Source organism: Misgurnus anguillicaudatus, chromosome 3 (assembly GCF_027580225.2).
Source record: "Misgurnus anguillicaudatus chromosome 3, ASM2758022v2, whole genome shotgun sequence".
Taxonomy (NCBI): Eukaryota; Metazoa; Chordata; class Actinopteri; order Cypriniformes; family Cobitidae; genus Misgurnus; species Misgurnus anguillicaudatus.
In genome coordinates this window covers 24,860,763-24,879,536 of record NC_073339.2, presented here as the reverse complement: position 1 = coordinate 24,879,536, position 18,774 = coordinate 24,860,763, and the positions used below count along the sequence as shown (strand labels likewise).

General features: G+C 40.3%; 1 long non-coding RNA gene across 1 annotated transcript; it reads left to right on the top strand.

Moving 5' to 3' along the window:
- Window positions 1–13,317: 13,317 nt before the first annotated feature.
- LOC141361774 (uncharacterized) lies at window positions 13,318–14,836 on the top strand. The gene is made up of 2 exons (XR_012367956.1): window positions 13,318–13,667; window positions 14,117–14,836. It is a non-coding gene; the product is annotated as an uncharacterized lncRNA (long non-coding RNA).
- Window positions 14,837–18,774: the final 3,938 nt, after the last annotated feature.

The window sequence follows — 18,774 nt, the reverse complement described above, 5'->3', positions numbered from 1 at the left end:
TGTCTGACCAAATGTTGTTCTACGTTTTGCGACTATACAGCCTATACAGAGCGGTGAGGCTTTTTATATTGCTAAGCAAACCAATATTGGCGCGTGAGCGCTCTTTTACTGTTAACTGTCATATTAGCAGAAACTTTAAAAATAGGACGCTTGCTCTGACCTTGTTTGAGGGTGAGAGGTGCACAAAGACGCAGGAGAAAGTGAGCGAGTGGAGTCCGGTTCTTCAAAGCCCTTGTAAACTACCCTTAATAAAACGTACGCCCCGCCTCTCCCATAATTCTTTTGCACAAGGCGCCCGACGCTATTGAGGTCGGGCGCTTCTCCGCTCTCAGCGCTTCTTCAAAAGCGCGTGCTGCGGCTGGCGGCAAAAACCTAATTTGTAGGGGGCGTGGTAAGGCTTTGGCAATCAGATGTCTCGTAGCAGTCAATCTGCTTCACAGCCAATCACGGGCCCCCTACTTGTTCGGGCCCCGGGGCTTTAGCCCCGCCTAGCCCTATGGTTAATGCGGCCCTGGTTTTATAAAATAATCTTTTATGGTTACAGCTCATTAACTTTTTAATTTCAGGTGCGAAAACTTGAGGCTGTCGGATACAAGTCAATTGTATTTACTGGGAAACGGGATAAAAAGGACCTGCCGGAGAGCCTCGCCGTGAAGTGGCCGTGGAGCTGCCGGAGAGCATCGTCATATGGAACGGCCGGAGAATCTCAACAAGGAGTCTGAGGCTGTATTTGTACTAAATCTTGTTCCTCTGTCCTCTAAACTCCCTCCAACCTCTCCTGCTCCTCCTAGTTTTACAACTATTTTCCTCCACTTTCTTCCCCACCTCTTCTGACATGCTCACTGCCACGTCTTTGCCACAGAGAAAGAGGAATACAAAGACATCTACCTCTTCAAACTATACCATGACTGTTTCTCTTTCATTTCCATCTGTCTCTTCCATTCCTAACTCTCAGGAGGGGCCACTGGTGAAGAACAGAATAAAGCAGGGTTCCCCAAATCTTACCCTGGAGGGCCGGAGCACTGCAGAGTTTAGCTCCAACCATGATCAAACACACCTGATCATGGTCTTCATGATCACTAGAAAATCACAGGTGGGTAAGATTTATTAGGGTTTGACCTAAACTCTGTAGTGCTCCGGCCCTCCGGGGTAAGATTTGGGGAACCCTGGAATAAAGGGTAACTTTTTTCCTGTTACATCTTACTCCACAATTTGCTCCTAGTCAAATCTATCTTCGTGTATATTGAATTAATTTACCTAACCAGGTAATTGTTAGCCAGTTCACAGTGTTTTAGAGGCCATTGTCCAAGGGCTGTGGTCAATATAAATTCCTGACTTAAGTTAAGAGGTCTTTGGGAATACCAACCCAATACATTTTGGTTGATTGACAAAAACAAGCACAAATTCATTTGACACTACTGGAAAGCACTGTATATCACTTGACATAAATATGGACTCATGTGATTGTTACAAAGCATGGCATTCATGTCTTATTAAAATGTACTCGTCTCTTCATCATTTCAGGTTGCCAAAGGCAGAATGTTTTCCTTTTCGATAAAATAAGTGGGGAATTGATAAATGAGGTAAAATATTATTTATTAAGCTGAGTGCTGCTTGTCTCAGTGACTGATTCTGACCTTTCAAAGATAATATCCAGTAATTGCTTAAACAGTTAAAATAATTATTATAATTATTACTTGTGTGTGTGTGTGTGTGTGTGTGTGTGTGTGTGTGTGTGTGTGTGTGTGTGTGTGTGTGTGTGTGTGTGTGTGTGTGTGTGTGTGTGTGCCTAGTAATTATCACGTTGTGGGGACCAATTGTCCCCACAAAGATAGGAATACCAGTGTTTTTGTGACCTTGTGGGGACATTTTGATGTCCCCATGAGGAAACAAGCTTATAAATCAAACGGAATGATGTTTCTTGAAAATGTGAAGTAGTAGAAGGGTTTCTGTGATGGTTGGAGTTAGGGAATGGGGTAGGTTAGGGGAATAGAATATACAGTTTGTACGGTATAAAATCCATTACGTCTATGGAATGTCCCCACAAAACATGGAAACCTGTGTGTGTGTGTGTGTGTGTGTACCTGGTAATTATCACGTTGTGGGGACCAATTGTGTGTGTGTGTGTGTGTGTTGTAGAAGAGCAAGCAAATTTGAAGGACCTGATGAGAGAGAAAAAAAACTTTTCAGAATAATACATATTACATTTTCACCAGTATTCTTCATCAGTCTTGTCAAATGGGAAGTTTTCCACCCATTTGGTTGATTCCTTAAAAATGATCATACATTTGAAATCTTCTTGAACACTCACATATTTAGAGATGATCTGACCAGATAATTTTTACTTGCTGTATAAAAGCAAAAAACTTGTCTTATGGTGGTCCTGGGGGCAGGGCCGCATTAATGCATGGGCTTACCTGGGCTTAAGCCCAGGGCCTCGGGCTGGGAAGGGCCCCGAGATGCCGGAAAAAAATAACAACCGCATTTTATAAAAAGTTGATACTCCCTTCAAAATTATGCTTAATCGCTTTGCTTTGAATGTCCGTGCGTGAATGCAGTTCCTGCGCAAGAAAATCTCTCACTTACTGTAGGCTACCCTGCAATCATTAGTGAGCTTTTTAAAATTTCTGTCTGAAATATCCATTATTGCATTTCTGAAGGCAACACAAAGACAGCTTTCTGATAAAGTGACCACAAGTGCCTTTCAAGTGATGAACAAAGACGAAACTGAGGACGCGTTTTTATCTTAATATGAAAGACAACGTGTATATAAACATTCATTAAATGACTCCTCATAACATTTTAAAGCCAATATGTACAGAACAGCACACAAAGATATTACACAAAAAATTTTTGATAACTAAATCTAATAAATAACAAATTAGATTCTGGGAAGCCTATAAGTTCAGCGATCTTATTTCATTTTGAGATTTAGCGGGCAGGGAAATAAAAGACGAGAAATTACATATAATTTGTTACTGTAAATTATAAAAAAACAAGCTTTATATACAATTCCTTAAACGGTTCATTTATAACCAAAAAACACTGAAATTAATGATTTTATAGACACTATATATGCTTTATTATTTTGCACAGAAATATCTGATTGCTTTGATCATCTCTGTATTCACTTGAAACACCTGACGACTCTTATAACATTTGTTTCAGGAATCTCTTTTCTATCATTTGAAAGTTAACACCGACCATAATATTAAATCACAAGAGAGACCAACCCGGAGAGACAATTGTGTCAGATTCAGTAGAGATATTTTTGCTGTCATCACCAAAAAAAAAAAAAAAACTGCTTACCTGTTTTGTAGCTCAACCTTTGACAAGTTAAGCAACCTTTTTAAAAACATTTTAAAACTTATACTTGCCGAAAAAATCAGTTTGTTGATGTTTAGTTTGATAAACCCCTAAATATGATCACGCAGAGCACCTAGCACGTTCGGCTAAATTTAATGTGACAGCATGCAACAGCGCAACATCGACACAACGGAAAGGAATCCATAACTTACAGAACTTAAATTAGATCAGAATTTACCTTTACATTTAATAAAAAATAAAAACAAAATGAAGTCAGAATCAATAAGGTACAGAACATGGGTGCAAAATGCCTAAATGCGCAGGGGAATAAAACACAAGCCACAAATAGTTTAATCAGATAACACTAAATAATCTATCAATTAAATAAAAACAAGGAAATATTAAAATTAATTTTAAAATAACGAAAGTTTAGAATTGCCTGTTGAGTGACATTTTCTACGCGTCCCTTATTTAGAGACGCAAGCTGTTTTGGAATTAATTTAAAATCTTAAAAACGCTGCTAATATCAAACTTCTTTAAACCCAGATGTAAAAAATACCCTTTTAGTTTTTTTCTTTTTATTTAATTACACAAGACCAAAAAAAAACTTGATAAAATGTTGCACTCTGATAATAAAATATTCATGAATATCTCAGTGTGACTCCTGTAGATGATCTTTTAATTACTTCTAGTCGAAGCAAGCTTTATGGTCAATCTAGGTGAATATAAAATAAATAAGTAAATAGATAAAAATATGAAAATGTAACATTTTAAAAGCTAAATTTAATCTGAAGATTACTATGAAATGAATTAAAATTAAAATAAAGTAAGCAAATAACAACTGAAACATTGGATTAAATCTTTCTAATTACCTTATTGTTTAAAATCATGTTGCTTGTTTTGAACTAAGTCAAAACTAATTTTTAAATAATAGAGAATACTGTAATTGTAAACGAATATCTGATTATTTATTTATTTAGGTGAAGATATTGTAAACGAATATCTGATTATTTATTTATTTAGGTGAAGATTAATGAGAGAGTTTTTTTATTAAACAATTCGATATGTTGGCACAAACGCTGCATGGACATAGATAATAATGAGCTCAGCAAGTTTGTTGTAATGCTTAATATGCTTTTGTAAATTCTTGTCAAAACAGGTGTTTTTGCGTTTCGGATCTATAAGTCAGCGTGAGTCTTGTTGATCTTAATAACTTTTTTACATAAATCAGTTCCCGAACTTTATCTCCCTTAATATCTCTGTAAACATCAAGCAAGTCCTGCATGTTTTTAAACCGAAACCAAGATAACATCAGACATGTATGAGTAGTATTAGGTTATATTTCACTCTCAGACAACTTACAAATAACGATCATTTTAGATGTTTAATTAGTATATTTATATCGCTAGACGAGGGATTAATGTAGGCTACTTATTTTTTTCTGAAAACATCCCACTCATTAAGACAGAATGGGTCTCATGATGGAACTGTGCTGACAGACACAATAAACGTTTAAAGGTGATGTAGCCTACAGTTTTGTCAATGTGCTTTCAAGTTTGTTATTTTAATGCTACAATAGAATGATGCATAGGCACAAGCTGTATGAGGCTTTAAAAATGAGATGTTTGCTTTCCATGCATAATAGTAACGAGAATCAAGTTATTGTCTATTTGATTAAAATTTTGTATTATTATTTTTATTAAATGTTTTCAGTTATTTAAGTTATAATTATAATAAAATGCTAAAATGCGTTTAAAATGACATTTTCATGTAATATGACAAACTTCCGGTTTAAGACCCGCCCACTTCCGGTTCCATCAGAATACAAATACAGATACAAATAATTTTAAGACTGTTACAGATACAAATACAGATACAAATACTGACTCCGCTGCACACCCCTAGAATGTAGGCTGCAATTCTGGCGGACGAAGGGCCACACAAAATGGTAAAGCCCAGGGGCCCCTTATAGTGTTAATGCGGCCCTGCCTGGGGGGGGTCTTTAGGTCATAAAATGAACAGGACTTTATAGGATCGTAAATATTTTCACTAAATTATACAGAAATTCATCCAATTTGATTTGTGTTAAAGTGTGCAGATGAAGCTGACCAAAAATCAACATTGAGTAAATGTTTGGCTTTTCAACATTGAAAAATAAATTTATTATAAACATTGATTCAATGTTTGGATTTTCAACATTGACAATGCAATACATTAGCAACATTGATTCAATATTATTTAGCATTAAAATTTCAACCTTGACCATAATGATGATTCTGATGGAATTTCAACATTTAATCAATGTCACCTTGCTATCTGGGAATTCACTTAGTATCTATCAAAACATAAAATCAGTTCTACATATGAACAAATCCTCTTAGCATAGCAAACATTGGAGACAATGTAAATAAAAGATTTTTGTGCAGTTTTGACTGTTTAATTTATCAAAATTACACTCAGACATCACACCCTACAAAAACTGATTGGGAAGGAAGCTCACCAACAAGCCCCCACAAAAAAACATACATTTAAAATAATTAAATCATCAATATAAATTATATATTATTTTGTGTTATGTTGTTTATTACTTTAATATGGTTGCTCTTTTAACAGCTATAAAATATATGTACAATTATGAAGGACACCTTAAACTCCTTTGACCCTATATTTATAAAAAAACTACACATATTTAAAAGAAGATAAAAAGGAACAAATAAAGATAGGATCAAATGTTTTTGTTTTGTTTAAAAGCAGAGGGTTTACACACAGATACACCTTTATGTACTTAAAAAAAAAATAAAGTAAATATTGTATTATTTTCCAGTTTTTTTTTTTTTGGACACTCATTTACTGTACATTGTAAATAAACTACTGTACAGTGGTTTACTGAGCTGAAGAGAGAGGTTGATTGTAAGCCTGCCCACAGTGAAAACTGATTGGTCTAGATATCAGAATATGGTGAATATGGTCTGTCATTTTCTCACTTTTGCTAATTATGTTAGTTCGCTTTAGACTTGCAGGAAAATTTTAACCTGAGCCTGAACCTAACTAATTTTTGCAATGTTTTGTCATCATATTACAAATAACATTTTAAATGCATTAATACCCATGCAAGCTTTGGGTAAAAAATGCATGGCTTCTGTTACATTGATGCAGCCGCCTTTACTTAGAAGTTATCCTGCAGTCCTTTGGGACTTCATAAACTATTAGGCTACATGTCTTGCTTTTAGCGTCACCATAGTTTGTGAAGTAAGACAGTCTGAAAACATAGGCATAAACCTTTCAGGATCCCTGTTTAAAACAGGGCATGAAATGACAATTACATATGGGGGTCCATGTCGGGAGCTTGTATGGGACTGATTGTGTTTGCCCATTTTGGTCCAATATGATTTGACAGAAAGGGTCCCATAAGTGTTTCCTTATTTAGAATCCATATACGCATGGCACTTTATCGACCAGTCTATACACGAAGCCTACTGATAAGAAAAGCATTTTACATGCTTCGAGTGCGCATCCGACATATTTAAAAAGAGGTCTTCCGTATACACAGTTCCTTAGAATTAAACGGATATGCACTAGGGAATGAAGCCCTGGAAAAAGTTCATAACTACGAAACTACCCCTTAGACGGTGAGGCGTGCTCCGGTGGTTTGCACTACCACATACACAAGACAGAGTTCCCTAATTAAAGAATCCATACGAAAACATTGGCATGTACTCGGTAGTGATCCGATAGGCCGTATTCTTTTTTCTGAACTTCCTCTTTTTTCCCATTACAGAGCGAGCAACACCAGAGATTTTTTTGGTAAGAGCGGATAGTTACAATACACATGATAACAGGGAGGGACGGCTAAAAAATATCTCAGTTTTTTCCCATGTCGTACTTGTGCAGCATGCAGAAACAACACTCGAAAAATAACTTCTTTTACATGTTCGGTGTTACGATCCCAGATGGTGTTTTAGGGGTATGAATGGGAGGCAACAATATGAAATGATTGTGGATTTATTTTTGGTGTGTGTATGGGAGCCAACAACGACAGACAACAAAAATAGTGGGCAAAACTGTGCAATCAGAAACATAATGTACAAAGGTGTTTAGTGGTGTGACAAGGTGAATAAAAAGTGATGATATTTACAATATTTACAAGTAACAAATAACAAATACACAAAAGGGGAAAGGGGCACGAGCGGTGCCAAAACAAAGAAACAAACAAAACGAAACCGTTCTAGCTAACGTTTAACCCTCTTACCTACGCTACAAAATAAAAGGTAATTAGATAAATCTTCAGCGTCACACAACGCCCTAACTTACCTACTCTGCCTACCCAAACACAAAACGTACAGAGGGTGGCACACGCTCCTAAACTAGTGTCTCTAATACAGTGAATGTAACCTACGTGTTGCACAATGTATGTCACGTGACGTACTTACCTGTCCGCGTACTGGCATGAATGAACAGCGGTGAGATTTAAATAGGCGGTATCGGGTGTTGATTGGTGGATCGACGAGTGACGTCACACAGGATAATTAAGATTGACAGGAAAGGTGTCCAATGGCCGGGATCTGAGAAGACAGACAGCGGAGGAGAGAGAGAGAGAGAGAGAACAAAAAGAACGCAAAAACCAACAAACAACAGAGCACGTAACATTCGGTGACAGAAAGGACCTACAAAATTAAACAATTTACTACATGTAGTACAACTAATGTAGTATATCTGATCACATGTCCATGTAATAAACAATACGTTGGTAAAACTAATAGACCTATTAAAACACGCATGATTGAGCACAATAGTGCTATCAGACAAATTATTTTTCACTCTTGTATTTTTCGCTTTTGGCTTATTTAGTTTTCTTTATGGTATTATTTGTGTATTTTGATATATATATATTTGTTTGTTTCTTAAAAAAGGTTGTTTCTTGAAGTTTATTATATTTTTGTCTCTCGTAGTACATTATATCATGGTTTGGATTGATAGGAATTTCTATTGGACATGCTTACGTAATATATTCATGACTATAGCCAATGGTTGATTGCCAGTAATGATCATGGGTGTATCCTTTTCCACATACGGAGTGATTGGTGTAGGAACCTATAAGAGGCATTAGCGCCTTATGACTGTCACAATGTGCACACAGGAGAGATGAGGATGGATCCAAATGCAGTTAAAGAATTTATTTCAACAGGTAAACAAACAAAACACGAGAACACTGGGCAAAAACACCGTAACATTAACACAATGGACCGTGACAAAGGGGTGAACAGGAAGTGGATATATACACAACACTGACCAATGAATAAACCAGAACAATGAAACACTATGACAACAAACAAGGGGAGGAGCATGAAGACAATGAGTAACCAGGGTAACAAAGGACTAGGCGGAGACAATAAATCAACACGAGGAGAAACAGGCAAGACTCAAATACAAACATAATCACTAGAAATAATACTTTAACCACAGGGACAAAACTACTCAAATACAAAGACAGGGTAAGAAACAAAACAAGATATAATGCAAATCAAAAACCATAATCAAAGACCCCAATCAAAAACAGTACATAATACAGTAAACAAGAAACACAGGAATTAATAAACCAAAACATGACAAGGAAATAATAAATCTCAAAAACACAAACCGAATCCCAACAGTAGCCCCCCCAACAAAAAACGGATACCAGACGTTTACAAGACAAAAGGCAACAAATCAGGTGGGAGGTGGAGCGGAGGCGGAATGGGGGAGGGATGGAGGGCCAACAAAAGTCCAAAAAACAAAACCCAAGGCGGCGCCGGCAGAGCAGGGGGCCAAGGCGGCGCCGCGGGCAGCGACAGAGTCCAAGGCGGCGCCGCGGGCAGCGACAGAGTCCAAGGCGGCGCCGCGGGCAGCGACAGAGTCCAAGGCGGCGCCGCGGGCAGCGACAGAGTCCAAGGCGGCGCCGCGGGCAGCGACAGAGTCCAAGGCGGCGCCGCGGGCAGCGACAGAGTCCAAGGCGGCGCCGGCAAGGCAGGACGCCAGGGCGGCGCCGGCAGGGCAGGACGCCAGGGCGGCGCCGGCAGGGCAGGACGCCAGGGCGGCGCCGGCAGGGCAGGACGCCAGGGCGGCGCAGGCAGGGCAGGACGCCAGGGCGGCGCAGGCAGGGCAGGACGCCAGGGCGGCGCAGGCAGGGCAGGACGCCAGGGCGGCGCAGGCAGGGCAGGACGCCAGGGCGGCGCAGGCAGGGCAGGACGCCAGGGCGGCGCAGGCAGGGCAGGACGGCGCCCGTGACACACTGGACCTGAACAAAAGGACAGGCAGAAGAGAGGCTGGCAAAGCCAGGAAAACAGGATACAACACAGGCAAAGAGACACTTAACAGCTTAGACTCTTTGGACCTAAACATGGTAACGAGTTCATGGAGAGATATCTGTGACAGCGCACAGGGCACTTCACTGGGCAGCGCACAGGGCAGTTCACTGGGCAGCGCACAGGGCAGTTCACTGGGCAGCGCACAGGGCAGTTCACTGGGCAGCGCACAGGGCAGTTCACTGGGCAGCGCACAGGGCAGTTCACTGGGCAGCGCACAGGGCAGTTCACTGGGCAGCGCACAGGGCAGTTCGCTGGGCAGCGCACAGGGCAGGACATTAGACAGAGCACAGAGTTCAAAAATAGTCATTTTAAGTGGGGCAAACAGTTCAGAGTCAAATGAGACCGTGTAGATGGGTGCAAAAAGTCTATGTGAGTCAAAAGCCATTTTGGCTAGGGCTGAAAGCTTATGAAACTTAGGTGAACACATGAAAACTGGCCTACATGACGCAGAGAGTACAGGATTAACCATCTTATCCTTGACAGGAAGCACAGGGGGCTCGGTGACAGGCTTTATGGTAAAATCAATACACTTGGAAACAATAGACTCAGCAAACTTAGTCAAAGCACTTAACTCAAAAAACTCAACTTCAGACCTTACATTAACCATAGAAATTGTCTCAGACTCACATGACTTAAGTGACTCAGGTGGATTAATGGTGACAAAAGACTCAGTGATGTGCTGGGTATGAGGTTCAGGTTCGGACCCTCTAGTCGTTGAAAAAGGTGAAGACACAGGTCCAGAACCTCCAACCGTGACAGGTAGCACATCAGTATCCTCCAACGAATCAGTCTCAGGGGCTTGGGAGACATCACAGGAGAAAGACGAACAGAAGACAGACCACACACACCCCAGGGCTACGGCAAATGTAGACAGAGCAGAGTTCAAAGGACATACCTCTGTTGCCTCCTTGAGAACAGGAGGAGGCTTGACAACAGCTCTTCTGAGAGGTATAGTCCTAGCAACGGCACGCTGGAGAATGGGTGCTGGAAAGGGTACAGCTGTCTGGAACATTGGTGCAGGAATGGCAACTGCCATACTGAGGACTGGTGTAGATCTGACAAGTGCCCTTCTAAAAACAGGTGCAGAAGAAACCATAGCTCTCTGAAGAGTGGGTGTAGTGGGTGCAGGTATATCGGTGGCCATTTCAACCACTGGTGCAGATCTAACAATAATGCTGGGAACAACTGAAGATTTAACGGCGGCCATCTTGACAATAGGTGTAGATTTAACCGGCTCTGTAATAAAAGGTGTTCTTCTGATAACCAGTCTAGAGCCTCCTCCAGGCCTAGCTGGTGTGATGGATTCAGATAAGGCTGATCTAGGAGCAAACGTGACAACAGCCTCCCGTACGGAGATCAATGGAGTATCAGCTAGACTTGAGATCAACCGCTGCGTCTGGGCACCAGCTGAAAGAACTGGAGAGGCGGCCCTCTTGTGACGCGGCCCGGGTGTGGTGACTGCCCTCTTGTGGAGAGACTCGGACCTCTTCGCCGAACAGATGGGGAGAGAGAGATCAAAGTCAACGCTGTCAACAGACTGCTTGTGTGTGGATCTCCTCCCTCTCCGCCGACTGCGCGAACAGCGCGAGGAAGACGCGCTCACCGGCTCAGCAGTCTTTGACGAGGAGTTTGAAGACTTCGCCTCGGGCAGCTCCGGCGTGAATGAAACACGCCCTCTACGACGCCAATCTGCGTGACGAGCAAAGGCGAAAAAATCCAGTACATCAAGCTCATAAATCTCACTCATAGGAATCGGCTCACCCAAACAGTGGTTAAACCACACTTTCATCTCTGTGTGGTTGAGACGAAGATCACGGGAATCCGCCCAGAATCTACGAGCGAATTCCTCCACAGATTCATCCCGCGGACGTAGTGAAGCCAGTTTGGTGCGTCTCTTCCTGAACTCCTTATCCGACATGGCAGGAGACATACAGGCATCGGAACAAACAACTCCTCTTGCGGAGTTCACAAAAACTGCTGGATCCTGTGTTTGACGGTCCATTCTGTCACGATGTGCACACAGGAGAGATGAGGATGGATCCAAATGCAGTTAAAGAATTTATTTCAACAGGTAAACAAACAAAACACGAGAACACTGGGCAAAAACACCGTAACATTAACACAATGGACCGTGACAAAGGGGTGAACAGGAAGTGGATATATACACAACACTGACCAATGAATAAACCAGAACAATGAAACACTATGACAACAAACAAGGGGAGGAGCATGAAGACAATGAGTAACCAGGGTAACAAAGGACTAGGCGGAGACAATAAATCAACACGAGGAGAAACAGGCAAGACTCAAATACAAACATAATCACTAGAAATAATACTTTAACCACAGGGACAAAACTACTCAAATACAAAGACAGGGTAAGAAACAAAACAAGATATAATGCAAATCAAAAACCATAATCAAAGACCCCAATCAAAAACAGTACATAATACAGTAAACAAGAAACACAGGAATTAATAAACCAAAACATGACAAGGAAATAATAAATCTCAAAAACACAAACCGAATCCCAACAATGACGTGTTTCAAAGTTGTGACACTGATGATGGGCTAAGCCCGAAACGTTTGTCCTTGTGTTTGTTATGGCCTGTGAACACTATTCGGTATTTTAATACAGTTTTTGTATTTGATTCAGTCTCTGAGTGCGGTCTCTTTTCTACCACTATACTCATTTACCTTGGAGTTACGCACCGGGCATACAATACAGACGCAGACGCCACTGCAGACGCCACGCAGACGCCATTAGGCGCAGACGCCACTTTTTCTCACGTATTTGGCCCAAAGGGTCCCATATGTGTTTCCTTATTCAAAACACATATACAGGTGACCTATGTGGGTCCCAAGGAGCCTATATGGGAATAATTGTGTTTGCCCATGTTGTACCCATATGGTTTGGCCAAAAGGGCCCCATATGTGTTTCCTTATTCAAAACACATATGCAGGTGACCTATGTGGGTCCCACTTTGGGCCCATATCCTTATATAACCTATATGGAAATAATTGTGTTTGCCCATGTTGTACCCATATGGTTTGGCCAAAAGGGCAACATATGTGTTTCCTTATTTAAATCACATATACTCATAATCTATGTGGGTCCCACTTTGGGCCCATATAAGGAGCCTATATGGGAATAATTGTGTTTGCCCATGTTGTACCCATATGGTTTGGCCAAAAGGGTCACATATGTGTTTCCTTAGTCAAAACACATTTGCAGGTGACCTATGTGGGTCCCGGTTTCAGCCCATATAAGGAGCCTATATGGGAATAATTGTGTTTGCCCATGTTGTACCCATATGGTTTGGCAAAGGGCAACATATGTGTTTCCTTATTTAAATCACATATACTCATAACCTATGTGGGTCCCACTTTGGACCCATATAAGGAGCCTATATGGGAATTATTGTGTTAGCCCATTTAAGACCCATATTGGTTGCCCAAGAGGGCCCCATATGTGTTTCCTATTATGAGCCTATGCCCTCATTTCCCATTAACATCCCAACTAGGACCCATATAGGGAGCCTATGTTTTTTAACCCATGTGGGGCCTACTACACTCACCCAAGTGAGTCCCATATAAGATGCCCATAATAGGACCATGCCCACTTGGTACCCATGTAGCCCAAGTAAAACCTATGTGGGGCCCACATATACATGTTGGCTGGGTAATGACGTCCTCTTGTTTATCGGTTATGTTGACCTTTTCTCATAATAATCTTGGCGAGAACAATCGGGGTATTCACCTTATTTTTCACAACAACAAGGGCGGCGCCATTTCGCTCATTTTGTCAACGTTCTTCCGGCCGCATAGACGATGAGCAGCTGAGGCAGTGACTGAAGGCGACGCGTTAAGCTTAAAAAGCTCACTCGAGCGCCTTTATGTTTCTTTCTTACCAATTTTAAGCCAACTGAGGAACACCCTTATCCCAAGTAATGGTTCGACTACGATGTTCCGGTAACTTTAAACCATGCCGGGTGTTGAAAAGGTGGCCAGTTTCAGGTAAGCTATCTTAGCTAACTTTGTGCTCGTTCGCCTAAAGTCCGTTCTACAAATACACTTAAGGTCAGTAACGTTAGTTTATAAAATGCAACTATTTGAATGGTTTTAATTGTCCACCTATATTTTTATATTTACGATAGTACAACGAGATATTATAGTACATTGCATTCTTACAGTAGCCCACGTGATTCCTACAAGTTACTGAGATTTCAGATGCTAGAATGTCAGTTCATTTCTCATTCAGATATTGATAATGACCTATTAAACAACGTATTATTTAACACTGAAGTTAAAGGTTGTGTGTATAATGTTACTGTCTCTTTTTAATGCATCTCTCTCTTACACACGGTTCTGTTTAAGTATGGGTGCCATTTATATATTAATTCTCATGATGCAAGTTTATTTTAAATACTAACATAAAAATGTTTATGGTTATATTGTTTTCACAGATGCATTGATGTGTAGTGATGCAGTGGACAACTGTGAGGATGATACAATCAACATGTTCCTAAACTGTGATGCAGAAACACAATGGGAGGATCCATCCGTCTCTGACCACAACTACACTTTAAAAACTCAACCTGAAGCAACCTACATCTGATATGGGAAAACAATGGTGCAGTTTCCCTGACAGGGCTTATCCTGGTCCCAGGCTAAAATGCATATTTGAGCTACAATAATTTAAAAACACCTTTTACTGACATACCTCAACATATATGAGTGCCATTGTTTTGTCACAAGATGCGCACCAGTCTTGTTTTTTTGTAGGGTTTGTTTGTAAAAACTAAAATGTCCTAATATAATTAAATCCTAGTCCTGTAAACCCTGTCCGAGAAACTGCTTCAATGTGTTGAGCTGGCACAAATGTACATATCTCTGCTGAGAAACAACCATCTTTGGTTCAGCTTTACAGAGGGTTGATATTGCATCCATTACACAGTCGCCAAGCACTTTACCAGTACATACACCAACAGCTTCCAGATAAACACTTGGGATCAGCTCCTGATGACTCCGATAAAGCTGTGTCTTAATTTATTGCAGGGTGGTCTTGCTTTACCTGTTGTAAAGTTACATTAAACCTTCATATGTGATCAGATGTCATGCAGTGATATTAAACATTTACAGTGTGATCAGATGTTGTGCAATTATATTAAACCTTTACAATGTGATCAGATGTTGTGCATTTATATTAAACCTTTCCAATGTGATCAGATGTTGTGCAGTTATATTAAACCTTTACTGTGTGATCAGATGTAACCTGCCATGCAGTTATATAAACCTTTACAGTGTGATCAGATATTATCTATAAGGAATTTCTTAAACCATATGTAAGCTTTGTAGATTCCACTTAAAAGGATTTAAGTCTCCTGATTTGAAGGAATAAGTGTTGGCAAGTTTGCACATGAATTCTATCATGGCACCACATAAAAACGAAATAGTTATTGGACTGTCTGGGGTGCACATTTGCTTTAAAAAAGGCGAAATCACTGTGTAAATATTGGTAGACATACTTCTAATAATTTTCAATGCTGCTCCATCAACTCCTGACAGGACGAGGTAATTAAATATGCCAGGTTACTTGCCGCGGCCGCTTCATATCGTCTAACCACGAGACGATTGATGGGACAATATAAGACTATCCGAGCGTCGTATGAAGTTTTAACCGTGCTCCTAATTTAAAACATTTACAGCAGTAGCGATATTTGTCATTTCGCTAAAGTTATAGTGAACTACAAACAATCTTCTAACCACCAAACTAACCACCGAATGCACTGTGCCATATTAGCAGCGGAAGTCGGTTGACAAAATGCGGAAGAGCGAAGAATTAAAAAGGGGCGTGGCGGAATAAGGTGAATAGTCGCAGGATTGCACCTGGTCTCTTTTAATTAGGAAACTGAGAAAGCGAAAGTTAACTAATCTAGAATGACGTCCTCTTGTTTATCGGTTATGTTGACCTTTTCTCATGGTATAGTGTAGAAACAACAGGCCTTAGGCCTAATATAATATTAATATAGTATATGATCAGTAATATACCCAACAAAAAACACTATAATATCTGCTTGAATTTAATCATGAATCTGAATTCTGAAACACAGAATGGCAGTGCATGGGCATATTTTGCAGTTGCATGTAAAAAAAATTCTTAATTTTAAATTGCTGTGCAAAACAACAGTGTAAAAACAGCAGTAGAATTCAATCCAAACTCAATCTGTGAAAACGCTTAGGTTATTCACGTAACCCCGGTTCCCTGAAATAACAGGAACGAGCATTGCGTCAGTTGCTGATGCTATGGGGGGAAACTCCTGGTTACTCCGCGATTGAAGCCTTTTGGTTAACGTCGGTAAAAATTACAGACCAATGGCGTTTGAGCCTGCAAAAGGGGCGGGACTATGCCCTATAATAGAAAAAGAGCGCCATTACTCACTTGCATTCGACTGAAGCGCGTAGCCGAATGAAGCTTGCTGCGTAGGCCAACCACGCAATGCTCGTTCCCGTTATTTCAGGGAACCGGAGTTATGTGAGTAACCTAAGCGTTCCCTTTCAATACGGTTCACTTCGCAGATCGATACAGCACCTTCCATATCGATTCGGATACACTTTTGAAAGTAACGTGACAAATCGCTGTTGATTCGTGATCCATATGGAGTACGTAGAGTTAAAGGTAGCGGAGTATACTTTCACTTTGCGTGTCTGTCTGCCTGGGCACGCGTCTCTCTCTCTCGCTCTCTCTCTCTCGTATTTAAAATCAATGAGCTCAGTATGAAAGCACAGATATCTTAACTTATACTGCAAAGGGCTTTATTAGCCACTCTCTTATAAAGCCATACTAAAGCATTTGAGAAGAAACACGACAAAGATTTGCGTGTGAAAAGTGTACATCTAGAGAAGAGATACAGAGCTACTTCAAACTATAGCATTCACATTAATAATCTGATTTCTACTAAATAGTATCAACTCTGACTGCATGTTTATTAGGGGTGTAACGGTACGCAAAAATCACGGTTCGGTGCGAACCCCGGTTTTGAAGCCACGGTTCGGTTCATTTTCGGTACAGTAAGGGAAAATGCAAACATTAAACTGCAGGTTGTTTATTACTATAAACTTTTTTTTTTTACAATTTGTTTACACTTTTTTTAAACACTTTTTATTAAATATAACATATAAAATATATATAAAATGAAAAAATAATAAATAAAATACTACTGCAAAGTTCTTTTTTACATTATTTTATAACAGAAGGTAACTCTTTTCTTAACCTTTTTCTACTAAAACCTTGAACTAACAAATTAAATTCCTAAATACATTTATGAACAATTAGCCTACATTTTTGCCACCAAAAATGTTCTGTTTTGATTTATTTTGGATTGTTTACCCCACAGTATTGAATTGGCTATGTACCATCTCTGTATAAAAATAATATTACTGCTCTATGTGTAACTGCATAGCAAGCAACATGATGATATACTTATTATACACTCATTTTGAGATTAGTGAGTTGCATGCATAGCCATCTTTGATCTTTTGCACGTTTCTCCTATTCTTTGCTTGTGTTGTCAATGTAAGCTGCCTGTGACTTTACTAACGAACCCCTCCGCAGCTGAGTAACAGCTGAGTAAGCCCGGGTTACAGCTCTTCCGTGTCCCGACCAGCTGATCGCATTGTGACAATGATATGATTGACGTGAGGTGCAGATGAACAATCTGATCACGCATTCCTTATTCTCGCTGTCACAGAAAGCGCGTCTCATGAATGCGTAGCAACGAAAGACGCGCAACCTCTCACTCACTTTTGAAAGAACAAAGCAGCGCGTTGACACGCGTTTAACATGCGCTTTTAGATACGACACGTAAACGTTTACATCAATAATCAAACGGATAAACAACTAAGTAAATAAAAATCTTTCTGCGGGCCGAATTATGTTATATGTTTAACAGAAGATTTGCGCTGAACGAGGAGACTTCCACCACTTAATATGTTCGTGCGGAAACGCACGTATTATGTTCCGCACAGGCGCACACAAAATGCATTCGGCCTTTCGGTGCACGTGTGCACCGTGCCGAAAGCCCTGAACCGAAACGGTCCGGTTCGAATACACCTACCGTTACACCCCTAATGTTTATAGATATTTATAGATATAGAATAATGAGAGACAAATATAATGACTAGAGTAGAGCACCATCTTTGTAGAAGTGCTTTAAAAAAACATAAGTTAAGTACTAACTCTGGGATTTTAAGCATTTCTATGTTACCCCAAAAGCTAATAAATGAATGGCAAAAACACAACTGTTACAACACTGCTTATTAAATGTACAATAAACGGATAATAATAATAATAATAATAATAATAATGTTACTAAATTCTGAACAAAAAATGTAATTCAAAATAGTCTTGTATCGTGATGCGCATCGTATCGGGATCATTGTATCGGATCGGGAAATTCTTGGCGATACACAGCCCTACCGTGTATACAGGTGAGCTTCTCCAAGCGTATCTTTAGTGTATACCAAAATCTTATAGCGTGCATAGGTGAGCTTCTCTAAGCGCACAGTGGACGCATATAATTAAAAAACATATTGTGCATACAGTTGAGCTTACGGGCGCACCTTTTAATGCAACAAACCCCAGTAGCGTGCAAGGCAGGGATGTCAAAGCTGTAAAATTGACAACGTGGACGGCGAATGGTATCCAGTATCCAGGCGAATTTGACATGTCACAAATGTCAAAATGAAAACCCCTAAGACTATGCCCGAGGTAAAGCTAATCCACACATGGAGTAGGTTTAACCACGAGTGAGCATCATTTGTTAAGGGAGGTGATAACTTTAACGTTCCATAAATAACCTGTGTTGACAGGTGCGCTAGAGAGTGATCTGTGAAGCAGACAAACAGCTGATCGTCTGATATATGTTAGACGTATCTGTCATTCAGGACCTTGTACAGTTCCACCTTGACCTTGTACGAGCGAATTTCAGCGAGAAAGCGTCTGAATTATTGTTTAGAATCCAGCCCGGTGTCCCGGGAATGGATCGCCAAACCGGGGTTTGACCGCGAGCGTCGATACAATTATGGACGGCGGGCCGTGTGTGTTTAGAGACACCGTACAGCC